The sequence below is a fragment of the Apostichopus japonicus genome, chromosome 12, assembly GCF_037975245.1.
Source record: "Apostichopus japonicus isolate 1M-3 chromosome 12, ASM3797524v1, whole genome shotgun sequence".
Classification (NCBI taxonomy): Eukaryota; Metazoa; Echinodermata; class Holothuroidea; order Aspidochirotida; family Stichopodidae; genus Apostichopus; species Apostichopus japonicus.
In genome coordinates, this window is record NC_092572.1 from 8,106,759 (window position 1) to 8,128,969 (window position 22,211).

The 22,211-nt window shown below is 35.0% G+C and overlaps 1 long non-coding RNA gene across 1 annotated transcript; it reads right to left on the minus strand.

The window, feature by feature from the left end:
- Positions 1 to 576: 576 nt before the first annotated feature.
- LOC139977442 (uncharacterized) lies at positions 577 to 3,660 on the minus strand. The gene is made up of 3 exons (XR_011796540.1): positions 2,903 to 3,660; positions 2,089 to 2,244; positions 577 to 1,818 (listed from the first exon to the last, which is right to left on the minus strand). It is a non-coding gene; the product is annotated as an uncharacterized lncRNA (long non-coding RNA).
- Positions 3,661 to 22,211: the final 18,551 nt, after the last annotated feature.

A 22,211-nucleotide genomic window follows, 5' to 3' on the forward strand; every position in this document is an offset into this window, starting at 1 on the left:
ATGGTAAAAAATCACATTTTCAACTTTGAAATATGAAATACAATTTTTGCACATTATAACTTAAGGGTTTTAATTATAAAAATTTACCACTTTTAATAAACTCAGATATAATGCTTTGTAATAAATCAAATATTTTTAGATTTTCCCCCTATGTTATGAATGCATTTCTACTGTGCATGTATGCGTAAATATACACATATAATGAAAAGTTCCTCTCCATAATTGTTACACTCCCCATCCAAACTGTTTTACACATGTGAACCCCCCCCCCCCTCCCTCTACTTTACATGTAGCTAAATCCCTAGTTACAGTGAGATGTGCCAATGCCCCAAGACCAGTGAGTTATATCTTTTGTATAAATCAATATATAAGTTGGCACACTAAGACATCATGGCATATCGTAGATGTGAAAAAAAGTTAGTCGGTATATATCCGTTACCTTAGTACTCTTTCTACAGTCTTCTGCAAACTAGGTACTTTCTCCATGTTACGGAAACGACATCTTTATAATTCGTATTCCTGCAAAAAGTGTTTCCAAGGGAGTTAACGTATAAAAGAAAAGATCACAAGGTTTTGAATGGTATTTTGAATAATAATAGTTCTATATTCTACAAATAATATGAATAATAAAGGTGAATGGTACAAATAAGTGAATAACGAAGACAGTTAACTTAAGCCCCAGATAGAAAGAAATAATGTATCTATTAAGACTGGGTCGATACACTCAATGGTGTAGTAGAGCTGGGCCTTTGCGATGATTCAAGATACAGGTTCTTCATCAAAAGGCGCGGCAAGGAATTAATAAGTGATTAAAAGTTCATCCAAGGACAGTTGTACTAGTTATAACAGGATCCACTTCAATTCACTGCATGGAAGTCAGGTATGGAAAAGGGAAAGTCCATTCCGTAGTAGAGGTGAAGATAATTAGATGAAATAAAAGTCACTAAAGACTTGAATATCCTTCAGTCAAAACTTGAACAGATGCACAAAACGTGTTAACAATATGAATAAAACAGGTAACGAAATGTTACGGCAAAACAATAAAGAACCGTGATATTGGAACAGGGTCAGGGGCGATGGTTCCCCAACAACAGTATATAAACCTCTGACTGGTTTCAGGACGCGGTATTTGCGTCATCGTCATCAGTAAATGTAGTTGTGAATATGCATGAGGTAAAGCATGCCCATAACACCCTCCTCCCCCCTCCCCTCTCAGCAAAAAAAGGGTGATTTGAAGAAAATGTGGATATTTATCATAAGGTGTCTGTTAGGTAGGGTAATCTACGTAAAACTACTAATAGCTAAAATGAATATATGAATAAGATCATGTTTTCTGGTTCCTTTAAACTCTGGGGAACAAAATAATGACAACATGACTTTGAAAAAGTTAACCCTCTTCACAAACTTCAAACTTGATTAAAATTTCAGACTAAGATATCAAGAGTTAACACCATCACAGTTCATCCTCCAAATCATCTTCCCCTGCATCAACAATCTCAACATCTTCTTGGAAGTTGCTGCAATTTCTATATTAACATAGGTCTGTACACGGTAGTTGTGCATTCATTCAGGAACATCTTCCTTTAAGACATTTGCCGACTCTACAGCTACTGCTGACACACTGAAGCAAAAAATCTGGGTCAGGTGGATTCGTTATCTAAGTGATTATAAGGTCATCATTTTCAAGTTTCCATCCATGTCCCTCTGGTAAGAGTGCATCAATCCTTTGCTGCAATGCCCTACTGTGAATAGCAGCCTGGTTGGTGCAGCGCTTAACATGCTGGATCGGAGCATCTTTTGTTGGTGGTAAACTCTGCTCTGAGGAGGAGATGAACAGAACACCTTGTACCATGAAATTGGATATTTTTGAGTCTCACATTTTATGATGGGGTACCAATATAATTACAATTCAGCTAGAAATATGTTGCAAATTACTTTAATAATTTCAATGGAAAGATTAACCCGATATTGCATCTCAAAGCGTTTAGAGAATTTTTTAATTTTCCTTGGGGAGGACCCCCATATGCCAAAAGTCCTAGATCCACCCCTGAACACTCAATGAACCACACATTGAAGAGAGTACTTTACCTTTCAAGATCTGTATGTCTTCCTTGTCAAGAATTGTATCTAGTTTCTTCAACATAGAGAGTGGTACCTCACTTCAATGGCAACACGGTCTTTTCCTCTAATATTCATAAAATCTGGGTTCATCTTTTTTCCGCTCTGCTGCTTGTCGAAGCAATACTTTAATAAAATGGAATAAAAAAAGCAAATTGTTTTGCATTTTCTGTTGATCAAAATGTAAGTTTGAACAAATAAGAACTAAGACAATTTTATGTGATCTGCTCATCTGCTATGGACAAACAAAGACACATTCAAATTTTGCAAACCAGTGTCATGCAAAAAAGAATTAAAACAGGCTTTTTTTGACAGTACAGTACATTATCTCTTAATCTTATGGTTTAAATTATACAATGGTAGATTATATCTGTTACTAATAATAAAGGAGACAGATACTTGTTCATTTTGGTAAAGCTAGACAGGCTGACCATACGACCTTGCAAACCTAACCTTATTGCACCTTTGTTACACTTATTTTTCTAACTAATATAATATCTCTATCATTCAAATAAAGGGCCACAGTAAGAAAACTATGAAGCCTGTATTTAACACTTAGGCTAGTGCCCCAGATGGAGAATTTGAAACAAATTTCCGTTCCTACCACCTTATAACAAAACAAATCAGATGACCATGCCACTAATTATATTATGTTCAGGTCCAACACTGTGCCCTTTGACTTGGATTCTATCCCTCAAGAGCTACTGATCTTGCATTATGCAACTTCTCTTAACACTTTAACTATGCCACAGAAGTACAAGTAGAGTCGTGTACTTAGGCTTACCTCCATCGAAAGTCTCTGCTTGCTGCAGCTTTTCCTGCACCCGTTTGCAACGCTGATAATGTATTGTTTCTTTTCCCACATATAATACATTGAACAGGCAATACACCAGAGCTTCTGCTTGGTTTCCTCGATCTTTTCCGTCAATTCTTCGTTCAAAATCATATGGGGTCTCCTCTGGAACTGTCCGTTTTCTTGCAGCAATGTGCTTGCTATCAATGAACCGCCTGTAACACTTATCGTGGAACCCCATCATACTATGCTGTTGAACACACGCTTGATCGTAGTAGGCCATGGAGTAATCAATAGTACAGCGATATCACTGTCTCCGCCGCTGAGATTAAGCCAATCTTTAGCGCAGGAAGTAACTTTAGTCCATCGTTTATTCGTCAGTGCCTTGACTGCTTCAAATTTTACAGATTCAATTTGCACTGAGCACTGTAGATTTCCGTGTGTCGGAGGCTGACTAGCGCCCGTGGGAGCCGCCATGTTTGTTGTTTTCTACAAAGATTGCACACAGAACTCATGGCTCATTGGACAATTCATATCACTTGGTACAGATATCTCACTGGCGCACAACTTTTGAACGTAAAACGGCAGGTTTCTTAACATACGCAATAAAAAATATAGTTCGATCTTTCGAGCGGAATTGCAAAAAAACTGCAGGAAAGTACATGGAGAACTTTTGGATCATTAATCTTAGTTAATTTATGTATTCGATGCTGTAGAGAAATTTTAGACCCGCAGTTGCTGGAACGAAACAAGCGAATTTCGACCTTCAGCTGATGGCCTATAAGTTGTGCATGCAGCGTAGGCAAAAATTATATACAAGTTTCATGAACTGAAAAAGTACTTGTGTTGAAGGTTATTACAATGTAAAACTTATATTGAAGAGAGAAATATTACACACTGCTAGTTGAAAATACCATCTTAATATCAAGCCCCTAACTAGAGATATGGTTCATTGAATGTAACCTATTTTTTCTTGCTAACTCTTCAACTACTCCAGGAAAACAAACCTTTATGATGGCATTATAATTTTCTTGTTGGTTTAAATTCTTTAAACCTGATTCATTTGGAATGTCGCTTAGCTGTTAAAGTTATGTGTGCTAAAGAATGTCATCAAATGTATCTTTTTTTGTAGAAATATACTTTACCTTTTGTGAATAAATTATTGACAAGTTACAAAGAAAAACAAGGAAATGTTCAGCTAAATTGTCCTAATGACATCGGCCATTCTGCTGTTGCCAGATGTAATTTACAACAACAAAATATCACAAAATTCATATCTTACAAAATGCCATGAGTATGTGGTTTCGGCCCAAAGATTCAGAAAACTTCCAGTCATTTTGCAAAGCAAATCATTTTCAGAGACCAGAAATTCTTTAATGGTCTGTTTGACTATTCACTGACAAACCTATGTGAGGTTCATACAAGTGGTACTTGCACTGACTTTGGTCATTTTGTTCATTTTGTTTTGTTTTATTGTTTTGCTGTTTGATACTAAAACCTCATTTACATGGTGCAGATCTTTAGCATGACTATACAGTCAGTTTTCAATGCAAAAATTGAAGAACCAGAAAAGCGAACTGCTTTAGTGATTCCTTGCCACATTTCATCGTAACTTAGAATATTTAATGTAAAACTGCAGTAAATGTTTTTGAGTACTAAACACTGCTTCCTTCAAGTGATTTAACGCAAAGTTCTTAAACTCATGTAGTGCTTAAATCCTTCAGGAATATTGTATTACATTAGCAAAAAGGGAAGAAATAGCCCCCATAGTAATCAAACTTCAGAACCCCTCTGCACAGAATAACGAATGCCTTTTTCTTGCCAACACACATACAACTATTCAACCAGTGTAATTTTCTTTTGTGTGCAACATGTTAGAATATAAATTTGAATATCAAGTTAACTCTAAAGAACCTGTTATAAAGGAGCCTTACTTCACACATAATTTCATGTATAAGTCAATTACTTTCAATGCCCTATATCCATTATTATTATAATTATTACTTTCACAATCATTCTTAAGAAGGACTTCCACGAAGGCTCAATTGTATTGCCACTCAGAACATAATGATACTGAATTGTGACTACACAATACAATCCCATAGTACTCTAACTGAGGTTACAAGAAAATATTTTACAAAGACTTGTTAATAACTGACAACACTTTGAGGGTAATAACTTGAGGTAGCAAATTACATCAAATAGCAAGATTTGAAATGTCCTCTTGATTTGTACACACATTAAATAAAACATGGCTCCTTTCTTTACATTTTCAAAGTTGCTGACAAATATTAACCTTTCTTAACTGCAAATGCTAACAACCTTGGAATGAAACAAGCATATATATTCTATTCATTGACACAAGTTGAAGATAAAAAAGTAGTTACTGATCAATTTATTTTTATCCTTGTCTCCTTTAAAGGTAACTTTTTGCATAAAGTTAATTTCGATGCACTGTAGAATGTTTACACATGTATCTCTGTTGTCGGACCATCCCAGGGAAGTAGATAGCATATTATATTTAAAGTTGAATATACTAAAAACCGAAATAGCTAAAGAAAGATTACTAGCACTAAATATTTTGTTTTTCTCCTGGGCTATTCAGACAAAAATAAGACTAAATTTCATTCTGTAAGTGACCTCGTGGCAGAAAAACATACCAGCAGGCTTTTCGGCAAGACGTCCAGAAATTGTCCTTAGAGCTTAAGCCCATCTGGATGTGGAATCGGCCATCATTGAAACGTTGTAACCCATGTCACCGAAATACTCAGACAAAGTGATGCCTAATAGGGGTGATGTTAGAAAGAAAAACACATCATTGATGCATGGTAGCTACCATACAGGGAAAAAACACTAGCTTTAGTATTCATCTCTTAAAAAAGATTGGTTTAATTAATGTAGATCATACACAATCACTATAGTTAGCAGTATAGGTCACAATAAGTTTTGTTTTCTTCAAAGTTGTATCTGTTAAACACAACTGGCCTATCCATTGATGTATCCAAATTTTGAAGTATAAATATTGCATGTAGATTTTGGAGAAGAACATTATAAAAATTTGTTAGTGTGTGCTTCTAGAATACCACACCTGTTTGCTTCAAGTTCACCTGAGGTACAAGTTATATCAAAGTAACACTCTTTGACACTCTTTGACCATTCAAAAATCAATTTTCATCTGGAATACTCTTTTAACATCAAGGCAAAGAAACAAAATCTTAGGTTTTCCTTGTTTGAAACATAGTGATTTTCAGTATTGACACACATTGAGGGCTCCTATGCAGAATGTCTCTACTATTGATTACAAAACTTCACACTGTACGTGACCTCAAAATCCACTTCATCAAATCTGTTACTTCCTGTTTTGTTGTTGCAAACAAAAAGAGGGCACTATAAAGGAAATCATTAAAATCTCTGTGTACTTGTACCAATTGGATGACCGGTTGGAAGTATTCTGAGCAATATCAAACAGCTATTTTAAGAGCTCCTATGCAGAATGTGTCTACTATTGATAACAAAACTTCACACTGCACATGACCTCAAAATCAACTTCATCAAATCCATTACTTCATGTTTCGTTGTTGCAAATACAGTGAGCTCATTAATTAACATCTTATTGTAATTGTACCAATTGGATGACCGGTTGCAATTCTTATGAGCAATATGCAAGCAGCCATAGATGCAAAGAACGTGCATTGAAACAGTATCTTAAAACTAGCAAAATGAGACACTTTTGTAATATTGCTTAATAATTCTCACAACAACTTTTCTGTGTTTTAATTTTAGTTCAACAAATTATACCATTCATCTTATATTATTTGCACTCTTCACTTGAAATACAAACTTGATAACCATGGCAACAATTTACGCATTAAAGTCTCAACGTGTGTTGCCAACTTTTAACTTCGACCTTTCCAGCTTACTGCACTAAGAGCTCAGTGAGATGCGTCTTTAATATTAATAATCATTCTTTTTATTGAGTTATCTGTCGTTGAACATTTTGAGATGAATAAAATTCGCCAGGTTTTTTAACGAGTCCGTAGATTCTTCAAACTTAAATCAATATTGGCAAGCGCCGCCCAACAGATCATGCGCCAAGCAAATATATCTGTTTTGTTTACGACCGTTAGGATACGCTTACTTTCCCTTTCGTAGTAAGCTTTTGTTGAGTCAACTCTCTTGAATATTATCTTTCTTTCTGTCTTACCATTGCAAGGAATAAACAGGTGTTTTCAGACGTTTGTCCGTAAATTTGGGTCTAAAAAGTGGACGATACGAGTAATGAAGATGCTGATATGGGCAGTCGCAGGGATTTTACGGTAAATCGTTCTCGCCATAAGGGAAACAGAAAATAGATTCCCGTTCTTCCATTGCGACAGCTTTTCTCTTTTAAACCCACCTGGTCAGAGTGCATTCAGAATAAGAAACATTGAATTTGCTTAGGAAGTTTGTTTTCCGAAATTTATCAACAAAACAAGTATGCAGAAAGTGATAAGACTCACACCTGAAGTCACGTTTACAATTTAAATATTATGTCTGGTTGAGAAGAGAATGCATTCTCAAAACAAGGCCAGAGACTTCACGAAAATCGGATAAGATATCTTTCTCAAGTTTCCTATTTATTTAGCTCGCCTGTGTAATTAGAAGCTTTCCATGGCAGCTATAGGATGTTAGAGGTGTTGGCTACTAGTGCAGATAACTTAATCAAGTTTTATATTTGTTTAGCTCACCTGTGTCAATAGAAACTTTCCTGGCTGCTACAGGCATGTTAGAGTTGTTGGTTACTAGTGTTGTCCTCGTATGCTTAAAAAAAACTAAAAACAGACACGTATATAGATCCAAGAGAGGGCAGATATTTTTGCTGCTGCAATACCGTAACATATAAATAAAAGATGAAGAAAGTACTACTAACTCTTATCATACCATGTAATAGTACTATACTGTATAATACAATATATGTAATATATGATAACAATATGCTTAATAATACATACCTTAAAAATATCATATTTATTATTTTCTTTGTAACAAAATCTATACTTTATACTTTACAAAATACATTATATAGAGTATATTTTATACTGTAATATACTATGTACTATACACTATGTACTAAACTTTGTTATTCTTTATAATAATACTTATAGATCCAAGTGAGGGAAATATCAAAGCAAAACTAAGTTAAGTTCTTGAGGGTTGGAAAGATGATTTTAGTTGAAGCAAAAATATCACACCAAAAGTACATAACAAATTATCCATGTGCCTTCTTTACATTAAGCAATTTACTACTGAGATGCTATATATTTTATATATTATATGCTACTGATTTGAAAGGTATCTTACTTAAAGTTCATCCACTGAATTCATACATATCTTTCATTTAACCATTATACTTCTGGGCTGACACATATCTTACCATCAACATCATACTACTGAGTTGATACACACACTACTTTTAACTTTATACTTCTGAGTTGATACATATCTTTTACCTTTTACTACATACTACTGAGCTGACACATATGTTACCATTAACTTCATATAACTGAGTTTATACATATCTTACGTTAACCTTCATACTACTGAGTTGATACATACATAACCTTTATTTTCATAGTTCTAACTTGATACATATCTTACCTTTAATCACCTGCTACTGAGTTCATACATGTTTTACCTTCAACTTCATACTACTGAGATGATACATATCTTAACATACACTATATACTACTGAGTTGATACATACTGCTACTGAGTTATACATTATGTCATTCATATTCTCCATAATAGCTCAGGTAATCTTATTTTTACTTTGAGCTGTTGTTTTGGCGGCATGCCTAGCCATATCGTAGGAAGCAATCATTTTCTAGAGGATGCGGACTGTCTTGTATGGACAATACCTGAACCATCGAGTACAAAGTAAGGAGAAAGTACTGCATAAACTGTGTAAGTGAAAATCGGTTGAAATTGCAGTACAGTACTCTCTCACCTTCTTTGGTACTTCGAAACATCATTTTTTTTGTCAATTATTGGCCGAGAACGTAACTGTGATATACTGGAAAAGTGTAGCAATTATTATCAAATTCATGTTAAATTGTGCATTGCACATCATCACTTGGTCCGGGATAGTCTAGCCAAGCTAAGAAAGGATTCTAACTACATACTGAGTCCAGGTAATGACAGTGGGAGACAACATTTATATCCAAAGTCAAAAGTGAAAAGTGATACTAAATCTGAGGTACATGGTATTCTACAGATGATAAAGATGTTGACAAGCTCAATGTTGGTTTATGAGAGGCTTGCTCAGATGGTTACTGCGTTTAAGAGCGGATAATAATTAAAGTTTTTGCTATGTACATGAAATCAACTATGAAACACTTAAACATACTATTAACCTTTGTTATCTTTAATTCAATAAACAAATTAAACCGATCGCAAGTACTTAATTACTTGTTTGTTTTCTTTTTAATAAACAAATGAAATATATCACAACTATTTCATTTAATATAAACAATGTTTAATTCACTAACTTCCCTAAATAGTAAATATGTGACCTATCAAATGAACTGTTTGAAAAAATATATTTCGATAATGTCACACACGTGTTTTTCTAATCTAACAAAGTTTTTTATGCATATGCTTCTTTGTGCTTGTGTTATCCATCCACATAATTATACTGAGTATGATGTAAATACTCACTGCAATGACTTCGTCTCAGCAAAATATCAATATCTCTTCTTTTTATTCGCTCAGATAGTATTCCCTCTGGAATTGCTAAAATAACTATCATATGTTGTTTATAAGTTAAAGACGCTGAGTCTTCTTCAGTGGTAATTTTCTTTGTTTTTCTACATTCTATTTATTTCAATTGTTTTTCTTCCTTTTCTGTCATATGTACTTATTCATTTTAATCCTGTACACTAGACACATGTGTAATTTGCTTTTGTGTATATGTTAGAACATACATTTGAATATTAAGTGTCACTCTACGGCAAAGAACATTAAATGGAACCTTACTTTGTGGATAAATCAAATTTCATCAATAATTAATAATTAATTAGCGTAGCTTCCACTGCCCTGTATCCACGAGTATTATTACTTTCACGATCATTTGACTTCAGTACTGGCTTAATTATATTGTAACCCAGAACATGGTTTAACCGAATTGTTTCTGCACAACCCACAACACTCTAATTTAGGAGGTTACTAGAAAATATTTACAGACACTTGTGAATAAATTAACAAGTTCCATCGAATATATCACATTTTTCCTCTAGAGTTTGTGCACAAGTTAAATAAAACTTGGCTCCTTTTCTTTTCATTACCAAAGGTGCTGACAAAAACTAACCCTTTTTAACTGCAACGTTAACAACCTTGTTATGAAACAAGAACACATATTCTATTTATTGACAATTTGAAGATACACTTAGTAACTGATCAATTTATTTACACCCTTGTCTCATTTAAAGTCGACTTTGATATGTTGTAGAATGTTAACCCATCTCTGCTATCAGTCCAGGATGTACTTGTTAACAAGGGCGTAGGAACCGGGGGGCTGGGGGCGCCAGCCCCCCAGTGAAAAATGTGGAGGGGCGGAAGTATCATTCCGCCCCCCCCCCTGGTTCGCAAGTCAGAAAACCCCTTTTTCATTTCCAAATGAGAAAAAAAATCTCATTTGGAGCACCAAATTGCATCTAAGGCCAGGTGAAAATACAAAATTAAGTTTACAAAATGGAGTGGGTTTGAAGTGTGCTATATTGCACCAAATTGCATCTGAGGCCACCTGGAAATGCAAAAAATTCCAAAGGGGAGGGGGACACCCCCTCCCCCTAGACCCTCCCCCAGGCCGGCCATTTGTCTTCAGCCCCCCCCCCCCCACTCAAAAATACCTTCCTACGCCACTGCTTGTTAACCATTTCCTTTTTATTTTGAGATGTGTTACTTTCAATGTCCCATCAGGTTCATCATTTAAAGTGGTTGGACTACTTAGACTAACCCACGCAGACAATTGAGTCAGTTCTTCCGAGGAAATGCAACAGAAAGCACAGACGAATGTTTACAATGTACAACAGATTAATTGTAAATATAAATATCACTGTTATGTTTGAACATCGATAGAGATATATTTAAGGTAGTGATCATGGTATGCAACGACCGACAACGTATCATCTCCGTTCAAATTTATTGTAAATATTGAACGTTACATACTTGGATTTCGAATAATACTTTCCTCTGTATCCCAGAGATAGGCAGAGCTAACAAATCTGTTATGCAAGCTTTTGTATACGGTTAATTCCCAGAATTTGAAAACTTGTCGAAAAACTATATGATAGCGCAAATTCAATTGTCTTTGAACATTCTAAGAAAAGTTTGCATTTTAATTACTTTTCAGTTTTTTAACTTAAGAAATTCTCCTTTCTCTGGGTTGAAGTTTGGTACTCGTAGGACGAGATGAGAAATCTTCTCACAGTCACTACACATTAAACAGGAAAGGAGTATCTTAAATTAATAAACACAATGCTTTGTATTCTTCGCTGAAAATATAAATTCAGAAAACATAGTATTGTAAAAAACCTTTCAAGACTGATACAAGGTGATTTGAAACGGGTACATTAAATGAAATAAGTATCTCTTGAAGAACACATCAATGAGAATCTTTGCAGTAAATTAAAATGGATTACAGTTGAAACAGATAATCAATCAAATTACGATACCCTATATGATTTCAGGGTATAATGTTTGTTTTGTACGTGTATCTAGTCATGTCAACGATATAAATAACTCTCATTTGGGGAGTAATATATTAATTAGACAATTGTTTCTGGTGAACAATCATAGTCTACATTTCTTTTTCTGGTACGGTATTATCTGATTCTTCTTGATTCATGGCGAAATCATCATCGGACATTAACTTTGTTTTGCCTCATCCGACAACTCGTCTGCTGTTAGTTTACTATCCTTTTCTTCACTTTTGTTATCTTCTGGATAAATTGTTGTGATTTAGTTTTCTTAGTAACTTCACTAATGATTTTTATCAATCTTCTCCATGTCCATCGGATTTTCATACTTAACACTTTCGGCATTGTCTCAGCCTCATTGTGTCATCGATAGACTGTCGTTATTTGATAGTTTTATTTTAATCGACATTTGGTTTTTCGCATCCGAGTTGACTCTCGGTGTGGCGTCTATACTAGAGTCGTACACACTTGAATCAGGAATCAAGAATAGCTGGGATATTGCTTGTAAGTCTAATATTATTTTCAAGTTTTCTGAATATACTGAATAAACCATTCAATTTTACTTTTAAATATGGTAGGGCGAACGAAAATATACTATTGTCAACTTTACGAGACGTTGGCTATCAATTTTGCTTTTTATATTGAAACATGTTTATTTTATTATCGAGTAAGTTTTTGACCGTCAGATTAACACCATGATCATTTCCCTTTTGAAGGAGATTGATACGCTCCTCTTTATCGTTAGACGGATTCTTCGTAAACATCGATAGTTCATCAAACCCATCCAGGAGTACTTGAAACTCATAAATCAAAAACATTTCGGCAATATCGTGTACCATCAAATCGATTCCAACAGGCAGCATTGTCTTACAAGTTCGGAAAGTATCTTTTAGTGATCAACCTCCTTAAAGTCAATATATAGAGTTACTGATTATATTATTTTGCCATCTTTCGGTGGTTTCATCTTTGGAACCCAATCGCGGACCCAATGTTGAATGTACGATGTCTTCCCGTAACCTAAATTTGCTGTAATATAGACCCGATTTTTATAGAAATTAGACTCCTGTGGACACCGTGTTAGTGAGGGTACACTGACACGTGTATCGACACAAGGTCATGTATCGGTATTGGTTCACCCTATAGAGCAACATTTCTCTCAGTGCGTTATCCATCTACTAGAAAATTGTTCTTTTCCGAAGAAAAGTGTTAAAGATGTTAGTAAATACTTGGTTTTTACACATGATGGTGTCTTAAAAGGAATGGTTTCAATGGGTATGGACTTTCTATTTTGCATCTACATTTGACGATGACAGGTGGAGATGTCATCACTACTGAACATAAAACTGTTATTTCATGAACCATACAAGTATTATACATGTGTGTTAAAGGTATTGATGATGCGCCATCTTTCGTTAAATGAATAAAATCTAATAGTTATAACCGTTATTTTGTGAAGTAGTCGAGTAAAGTCTCCTTGCTTTGGAATAATTATGTGGAAGAAAAAATATATACCGTACGTTCGAGAGATTTTTCTTCGTGCATTGGTTTTAGATTTTTATTTGTGGTCTACAATTCCTGATATAAGAACAGATATGGAATTTATTCAAATAAATGAATTAACAGGAACACATTGTGGACAAAGACTACGAAGTAATAAAGATATTGTGTCCTTCTTACCATGTATGGGTCCGCAAGAAGTGTGCACTCGTATATATATACGATAATAATATATAATAATAAAACTATGGTCGCTTCAACTTCTGTGCCGCTCCTCAATATACAACATTATTTGATGGAGCTTTGTAAAATACATTGTTCTTTTTATATGATTATATAAGAGGTTAATCAACGGTCTACGTGCGTCTATGGCAGCATAATTCATGAACGACGGTTTAACGCAAGTGTTGCACGAGGGACGAGATTTGTACTTTAACGAATGGTTTGCTATTCTTTCCAGCAATACCAACAAAGCATATTGTTCATCCCAAATACCGTTTAAAGCTGGAAGATCACGTATTAATGAGAATAGCATCATCCGATGATACTGTGTAGTCCCTTTCAGGACTGGCTATTGTTCTCAAGTTCTAGTTGAGTCTTTGAGTTTGTAAGCCTAATAGGGCTGCAGATTCAGTGTTGTACTCAGTATTTTGTATTCATTTAAGTGAAAGGACCTTTGCAATACATTATAAGGGAGCAAACTAACCACAGTGTTTTTTTTACAGCATGTAGCTAAGTAAAGAGTAGCATGTAAAGAAACACACATCATTAACCGTTATAGTTAAAAGATAATTCAGGATGAACTCAGTTTATTTCAGTATGTTAAAATTAAACGAAATATTATTAATTGTGCAGTCAGATAATCAATGCGGTTTTCAGTTTGTTTAAGTTTACATTTGGTATACAATAATCAAAGAATATCAATTCGTGATAGTTCTGCAGGATTCTCTGATCCGAACATTGTAATTTTTCTTGGTACTCTCTATACATGTGTGTATAAAATGTAATGTAACAGACTAGCATATCTTGATAAAAGTGGCAAATCTTACAGTTGAATGACAACCTTTCTTACTGGCTTCGAATGACTGCAAATGCAACCCGTTTTCAAAGCCCAATTGGTTAAGGCGACCGCACATAGAGTTGGAGGCTGAAGATTTTGCACTGTTCTGTAATTTCTAACTCATTACCGTTTCAACTATATTTATTTATATAATTGTTCTTTTCAGTGTTTTTGAGCATTTCAGGTTCCACAAAGAACAATATTAATGTTTAGGCGAATACAGATTCTATAGTAATGGCAAAACTACACGAAAATGTATGTCTAAAATGTCCTGTCTTGTTTTATGAGAATACAGGGTTAATATGGAGACTTGGATTTAATCAATCGTATTTATTTAGAGGTGAAGCTAGAACTTACGACAACAGGAGTTTTCCTTTCACGATAAACGAGTGTGAGTCGATGCACTACGCACTGTGAGTACTCAACGTCGCAATTGGTGTCAATGATGTAAGGTATACGTGTTGGAGAAAGGATCAACTGATTTCTTCATTTGTGGTTCATATCGAAGGTAAATTTAAAGCATACTTTCAGTGGTTGCTAAACAAATATAGCTATTTTTCAACAATACATTTCAAATAAGCTAATCATTGATATATATCAGAGTTTAGTTTAATCAATTTCCTTGTGCGGTACAACTTTGAATATAAATGTATAAAATTGGGCAACAATTGAGCTATGTGTTAAGAAATTTTCACATTCTAGCTAAGTCCTTACATAATTTTAAGCACTTGCTTCCTTTCCTACCAAGGACATATCTTTAATGATAACAATGGAGTTCTAAGGGTGCCCCTCATAATTAACACATTCCATGTTCTCCTTCTTATCAATTATAGTAACACCAACAATTGAAATTGTTGGGGAAAGCGTGGTTGTGGATACGGATACTAGCAGGACACTTTCGGCTATTGAGGGTTCGGATGTTGAGATACAATGTGCTATTTTAAACACAATTCTACCGTTAAACGTGACGTGGTTACAGAACGGAATTTATAACAGAACTGACACTTTTACTGACGTCATGAAACTAGAGATGAACAATTTGACATCAAATTTGAAGTTCACAATGAGAGTCAATATTCAAAATTTCACACGTAAATTAATGGCAGATATGTAGTCAACCAAGAGAGTGAAATTTTAATTCACATCCAAAATCTTAAGTCAATTACACCGGACGACACATCAGGTAACAATTTCGTTAATTTGTGACTTCCATATAATTATAGTTTGGACTCGCAACGAGATACCTCAATGAAACGTTATTGAAGCTCGGTACAGTTGTCTTCACTCTCTCAGACAAGAAAACGTTCTATTTGATTGTTCGTTCCCTAAATCAATGGTAATTTGGATCACGAAGAGAATATTGAATAACAACTGTAAACCGGTCGTTCATTATTTAAAGGAACAATGTAATTAATGAAGTGCCCTTAACACATGCCAAGAAAACTTAAAGAAATCTTTTTACTCATTTAATCTATACAGATACTGATGAAGGCAAAATGGGCGTATATTATTTTATCGTACCAATCCTCTTCACAATATCGACGTTGACGAGTTAACTGATGTTTTATATAGTTCAAAGTACGTAAAATATGCTATGATGGTATTGTTATTGGAGTAATCTATTCTTACTGAATTAGGAAAACAAACTACAAACTTTGAAACGTCACTGAAAACGTATTAATTTAATGGGGCAAACAAAGCTTCAGAAGTGATTTGCCACAAAATCCACAAAATTGAGACTATATTTGTATATTTCATGTGGCAAGTATAATATTTGGAAGATCATCAAATTGCTTCAGTGTCTATTCCCTGTCGCCCTTCTAGCAATTGGTAATCTTTCAAAGGAGCTATGAATTACGTTGTGAGAATGTAAGTAGCTTAGCATTGAAGCCCACATGACTGAGATTAATTTCAAAATAAAAACAAAGTTTCAAGAGCAACCCCCTTCTGTGAATTTTGTGTAACCAAAAATAAGTCCGACTTCGATGTGAATTCACCTCATCTTGATAAGCATTCCAAAATGAATTAAAACTCAGTTTCTGAATAAGAATAAACATTCCTGTTGGAATTAAACAAGTCAATATTTAAAAAAAGAAGAGAAAATGCAAGGATATTTTAGTTCTGCAATTAAAAATAAAACAAACATAAAAAAAACACAAACATAAAACTTTAGCACATTTTAAAAATCAGGAGCATAACGTGATATCCTTTTCATGTCTGTGCTGTGACAGACTCACCATGCATGATCAGAGGGATTAAATTTCACACGCTGTATTATTTTTAGGGCTTAGGTCACTTCTACTTCCTTATATGAGCAGTAAACACATATTTAAAGTTAACATGGAGTTTCCAAATGAAGTTATACTCAGTTATACTGAGCTCGTATAAGTTTTACAATTTGGTATTTGTGTCCAAATGTATGCGTCTTTCTTCACAGAAAAAGTTACATATTTTGTCTTCATATTATCCCATTTCTAAGAACCATATTTTCTCCGTATTTTCTCCGTATGAGGTATCCGCATGCTTAAGTTTTCATAAAGCTCATTTGTAATAGTCAATATTTAGTTAATTCAATATACCGCCAATTATCTATTGTTTCTAATTCAAGCGTGACTACGACAACATTCAAAACAATCAACATACCTGTAAGTGAAGAAGTACAAGATGAATCTCCAGACGATATGGTTGGTGGTAAGTTCTGTTTCCCTTGTTAAACCTGCTGATTTATCAATTCCGTGCGATCAGAGCTGTGGGAAGGTCGATTATAACTATGATTCATTGTAACAAAACTAAATGAATTACTAATAAAACTATTGTAATAAAGAATGTTCGTTAAATATGTGTTGTAACTTAAAGTGTACTAGACATATCGAGGGTTGGGGAGGGGTCCAGATTCTTCAATATTAACACTCTTTAAGACATAGGGTTTAAGATAAGTCACTGTTAGGGGACGTTTATCTACAAGTTCCATGGTCATTTACCGTTATATGACTTCGGTAGGATATATGGGTGTACTACTGGCGGCCTTTAAACAAGTATCGAGTACTATGCAATGTTAGTAAATTCACAGTCCATACACATAATCATCAAAGAGACTGTTGAATTTCTTCCTTGTAAATGTCAAACAAGTAAATGTTAAACTAACTCTGGAGGTGAAACTGAATTTATCTTACAATCCCTTCCCTTCCTCTATATGGGTCTTCCCGAATGAAATTGGACATGATATCTGGTTGCACAGTACACAAGGTACTGTGGGCTTTGACTACCCTCCCTAAACAAATAAAATGACAATATAAGAAATGAAAACAACCAATAGTTGGACAGCTCAGATAAGCAGTGTTTTATCCTTATGTCACTGCTTCGACTACCGTTCTATCAATATATGCGTTACTCTTTTCCATGTTCTCTTTAATCTTAACAGAGTTCTACTTCTATGGAGACAACACTGTGTTAAATCGAGGTGACATTATACTGACAAGCTCTATACCTTGCACGGGACGCATGAAGAGATGGATAGCATCTACGAAAGGAAAAGACAGACCCCCCGTATAGTATCAAATAGGTTGTGTGTTATGTAAATGTTTTTTGCATAGCTTCCTGGTTAATTCACTATACTCTAACAACTTTTAAGTACAAATTCTGCCTGCACTCAGCATTGTGTTTGGCTATGAGAAGAAACCGGTTTTTTACAGGGCTCCTCCAGTGTATCAGAAACAGCAGCTGGTGCTATATCAGTAATGAGATGTAATCTAGATGCGACGTCCAACTTACTGTATGATAATCTTAGCAGCGATGAATGAAGGGTTTATATTTTACTGAACTGAAATGGAATCTCAGAGATATATATTGTGTTATTGCAGATAGCTCAACAAATGAAGACTGGCTTCAAATCAGATTGCTGGCTGAACATCTCAGACGTATTCCGAAACACAGAAATGTAGTAGAAATTGTGGCGGCTGATACAGTACAAAGTAGGCAATAAATTGTTTAAAATAGTTGATAACAATTATGCACTATGATATCAATTATTTCTGCCTGATCAAAAATGTTTTTTATTTTGTTTTTATTTCATTAATTGAAACACATTGAATTGTTTATTATAATATATTCTTGTTCCACTTTCTATGATCCAAACACTGTAGTTCCTTACTACATTTACACGGAATACATCACAAATGGTACTTTGACAAATGTCCTTTGTAAAGCGAAATACGACGATGTCTATTCCAAGACACTATACATACAAGGATCCGTTCAATCAAGCGATGCAGTACGGATTGGATCATTTTTATTGGCACCTCTGAAGGCCCTATTCTTTCTTGAATCAATAGACGTGAGTAACAGTATCATATGTTACCAATCAACTTAAAGTAAGATGCATATGCGAATGGTTCTGACGTCGCCTTGAACTTCCAACTGTTTTGTTACATATCTAACCCAAAGATTGCAGGATGAGTTATCAATGATAAAATAAGTCTTTATGGAAAGTCCTAAGCACTTAAGCACACTTAAATACAATTTTATTTTACAGTGTGATCATCCTGCCATTTGTTCGAGAAAGGTTTTTTTAACACCTAACATGGTGTGCAAACTGTACGACTTCAACTTGCGATCAGCTATCAAGAAAATGCTCTCAAATATCAAGTTTGAGGTGAGGAAAAACTGTTTTGGTTTACGTTTTTTGTTTTTTGGTTAATTTGTGTAAATTGCAACGATGATCTAAAAGAATTTGAACTTTAACCTACGTTGACCTTTGACCTCGATCCTTTGCAACCACATAAGTACTTTTATAAAAATTTGTCCAATATTCTCTACATAACTTATGATAAGCATGTGATGACAAAACACGTTTGGGGTATTTTACATCTGACCGCTGACTTCACCAATCATGTATGCACTAGTTTCGATGGTCATGGACCTACATACAAAATTTGAAATTGGTTAGACCTACAGTGTAGGTGGAGTCCGCGAGACACTTTTTCAACAATTTAGGCCAACTTGACCTTTGACCTCAATTGACCCTAACCCCAAAAGTGCCCTAATTTAAAATTTCTTCTCATCATTCTTCACATATCGTGCCTTTTGGTGCTGTTGACAAGAAGAAAAAATGTTTTTTGGGTTTGTTTGACCTTTGACATAAGGCGCTTTCAATCTCGTAGACACGAGTTTACACGATCAGACACCTAGCAAACAAATTTGAACTTGATCGGACATGCGTTCTGGGAGGAGTTCAGACACACTCTTCTCCTCACTTAATCACACTTATCCACGTACTCACATTTATGATGTGTGAAGTACAATCTCATATCCCTATCCATTAAATGTAGGGAGATGAGATAATGAATGTATTTATAAATGAAAATACCATTGAATGTTTTATAAATTATCATAACATGTTCCTTATTGTTGTGAATTACATACACGTGTTCAAATTTGTAGGAAAATCTTCGTCTTCCATGGTTTTCCCCGGAGACCATTTTCAAGAAACATTATGACCGAGAAAGTGATGTTTGGTCCTTTGCCGTTTCATCTGGGAGATATTTTCTCAGGGTAAACGTTTTCATTACTTAATTTGAATTAAACACTTCGAACGCAATATACATAAAGATAGTTGTATATTATAAATATAATATATGTTATGTTAAATCTAATTAATATGTTTTTCCAACAATTCATTTTTAATATTAAGGTGAAATGCAAATTACTCTTACTTTTAAGGAAGAAAGTATGAATACAACATATTATATTCCCCATTTCCTTTGAGAGAAGCAATTAATGTACATTAGCAATGGATGTACTGTAAGAACATACATTAAAGGAAGTAGTGTCTTGTAATTGTTTCTGTTTTACTCATGGTGCTTTTCCGTTCGATGGATTAGATATGATGAAGTTCGCTGCTCAGCCTGATGCTTTACCAGTTCTCTCAAAGCTATGGAACGCGAAAAGGACCACAACATATGATGATGTTAATGATGATCTAATTTTATACGATCATGTACTGAAAACTTATGATCATGTACTAAAAATACACGATCATGTACTAAAAATTTACGATCATGTACCAAACATATACGATCATGTACTACAAACGTACGATGTACATCAAAACAAATACGATCATGTACTAATAAAGTGATGTTCAAAAAAAGTGGCGTCTGCATACGCGTATGTATATTCATATGTGGCGTCTGCATACGCGTATGAATATTCAGTACAAACTCATTAAGAGCCACTAGGGGCGGGGCTTCGGTATCAACTTTGATATTCCTAGGGGTACGGTACTTTGTAATCAACGGGTACCGGTAGCATACTATATTATTAATTTGAAGTGTGTGATATTCACTGAGGATTGGCTGTAATAATACTTAATAGCTATGTGTATTAATATTTAGCAGACCGCGAAAATTGTTTTGGCATTTGAACGTACGTACGTTTGGAACGTATACAGTATACTACATGTGCGTACGAATGTACACTAAGTAACACATAGTATTAAAGGCAAAGCACATTAAAGCAGCAATTTGCGTTGATTCTCGAGATTTTCCAATACTAGGATACTATACCAATGATGTAAACTAAGCTTACTGTAAAGTTTCAACTCAAGCTATTCCCGAAAAGTGCAAAAATATGACATTTTCTGGTTTTCGTATTTTGAAACTTTGACTTCGATAGACTCCTCCCAATCAAGGAACCTTGTGAATATGTATAACGGAAAAGTTACTTTGAATAGCAAGGTAAAACAGTAAACAAAAATCAGCTGATGAGATGTACGTATTGCGCGAAGGGACAGTTACGGCATATCTCATTGCATACGATGCCCTAAAAACTCAAGAAAATTCGTCGCTCCGTGAAAATAAAACCTGCTTTGTAGCAAGGATACATAAGAGAGGAAGTCATTGAACGAGCAAGAACTCGATCGGTACGTAAATTTTGTATCACTCTACTCGGTGTTACATAGGCTAGTTACTGTAGTACAATCAAACCTGTTAGTGAGTGACTTACACTGGTTAGGCCTGAATAACGTTGTGTACACGCTGTGAATTGTGCACTAAAAGCAATGTAGCTATGAGTGTAGCGCAATGGAGGCCGTTAGTTTCCGGATCCGTTAGTTTCCTCCCTTGAAAAACGTTAGCTTCCTCCTCTAACAACATGGGAGAAAATAACGTTTTTCAGGAGAGCAAAGTAACGTTTCCCATAAGGGAATGCAATAAGGCTTAGTGGCTAGGCCATGTGGAGATTTAGGTAGTGCTTTGTAGCAAGTGCTTTGCAAAACTTTAGTAATTGCAATTGATGATTTAGGCGATTTTTATGATTATGTGTGAGTGTAGTAAGTAACCTTTTTTTTAAGTTTCATGCAACAAGCATATTAGTTTCCTAACCTGAATGCCATACTTTACTATCTTGATGTTGGGGAGGAAAGTAACGTATTTAGGAGAGGAAACTAACATTTTCAGGGGAGGAACTAACAGGTCGGGAAACTGAAACCTAGGGCAACATGCAATGTCTGCTGTTCTATAAATGTTATAGTAAAGTGTACAACCATTCCATGAAAGTGATATATAGCATGTAGTCATATGTCACCAGTAAATGAGAGCAATACATTTTAGCAGCTGATCCAAAGACACGTTTATAATTTGTAACCTTTTGCTACCTTCTTAGCAACCATCTGGTGAGGAAACACCATGGAGGGCTGGCAAAAGTAGAGGACGGAGAGGTTAGCTCAGGTAACACCAGACAAAGGGACAACCCGGCTAACAGCAGCTTATCTAGGTGGCAGGTAGAAGAACACCAACAGGAGCGAATGGGAAATATAAGGGTACGTTTCAATATGCATAATTGTGGGATTTGGTGCAAAGTAACAGGTGGTAATTCTTTAAACATTAAACTCAGTGTACAGGAGCGTATCCAGGATTTTCTAACCCGGGGGCGCGAATGACTATCTAAGCGGAGCGCCACTATCGGTTGGCGCGCAGCGTACAATAAAATTTCTGGTTTTGACACCCCCAGA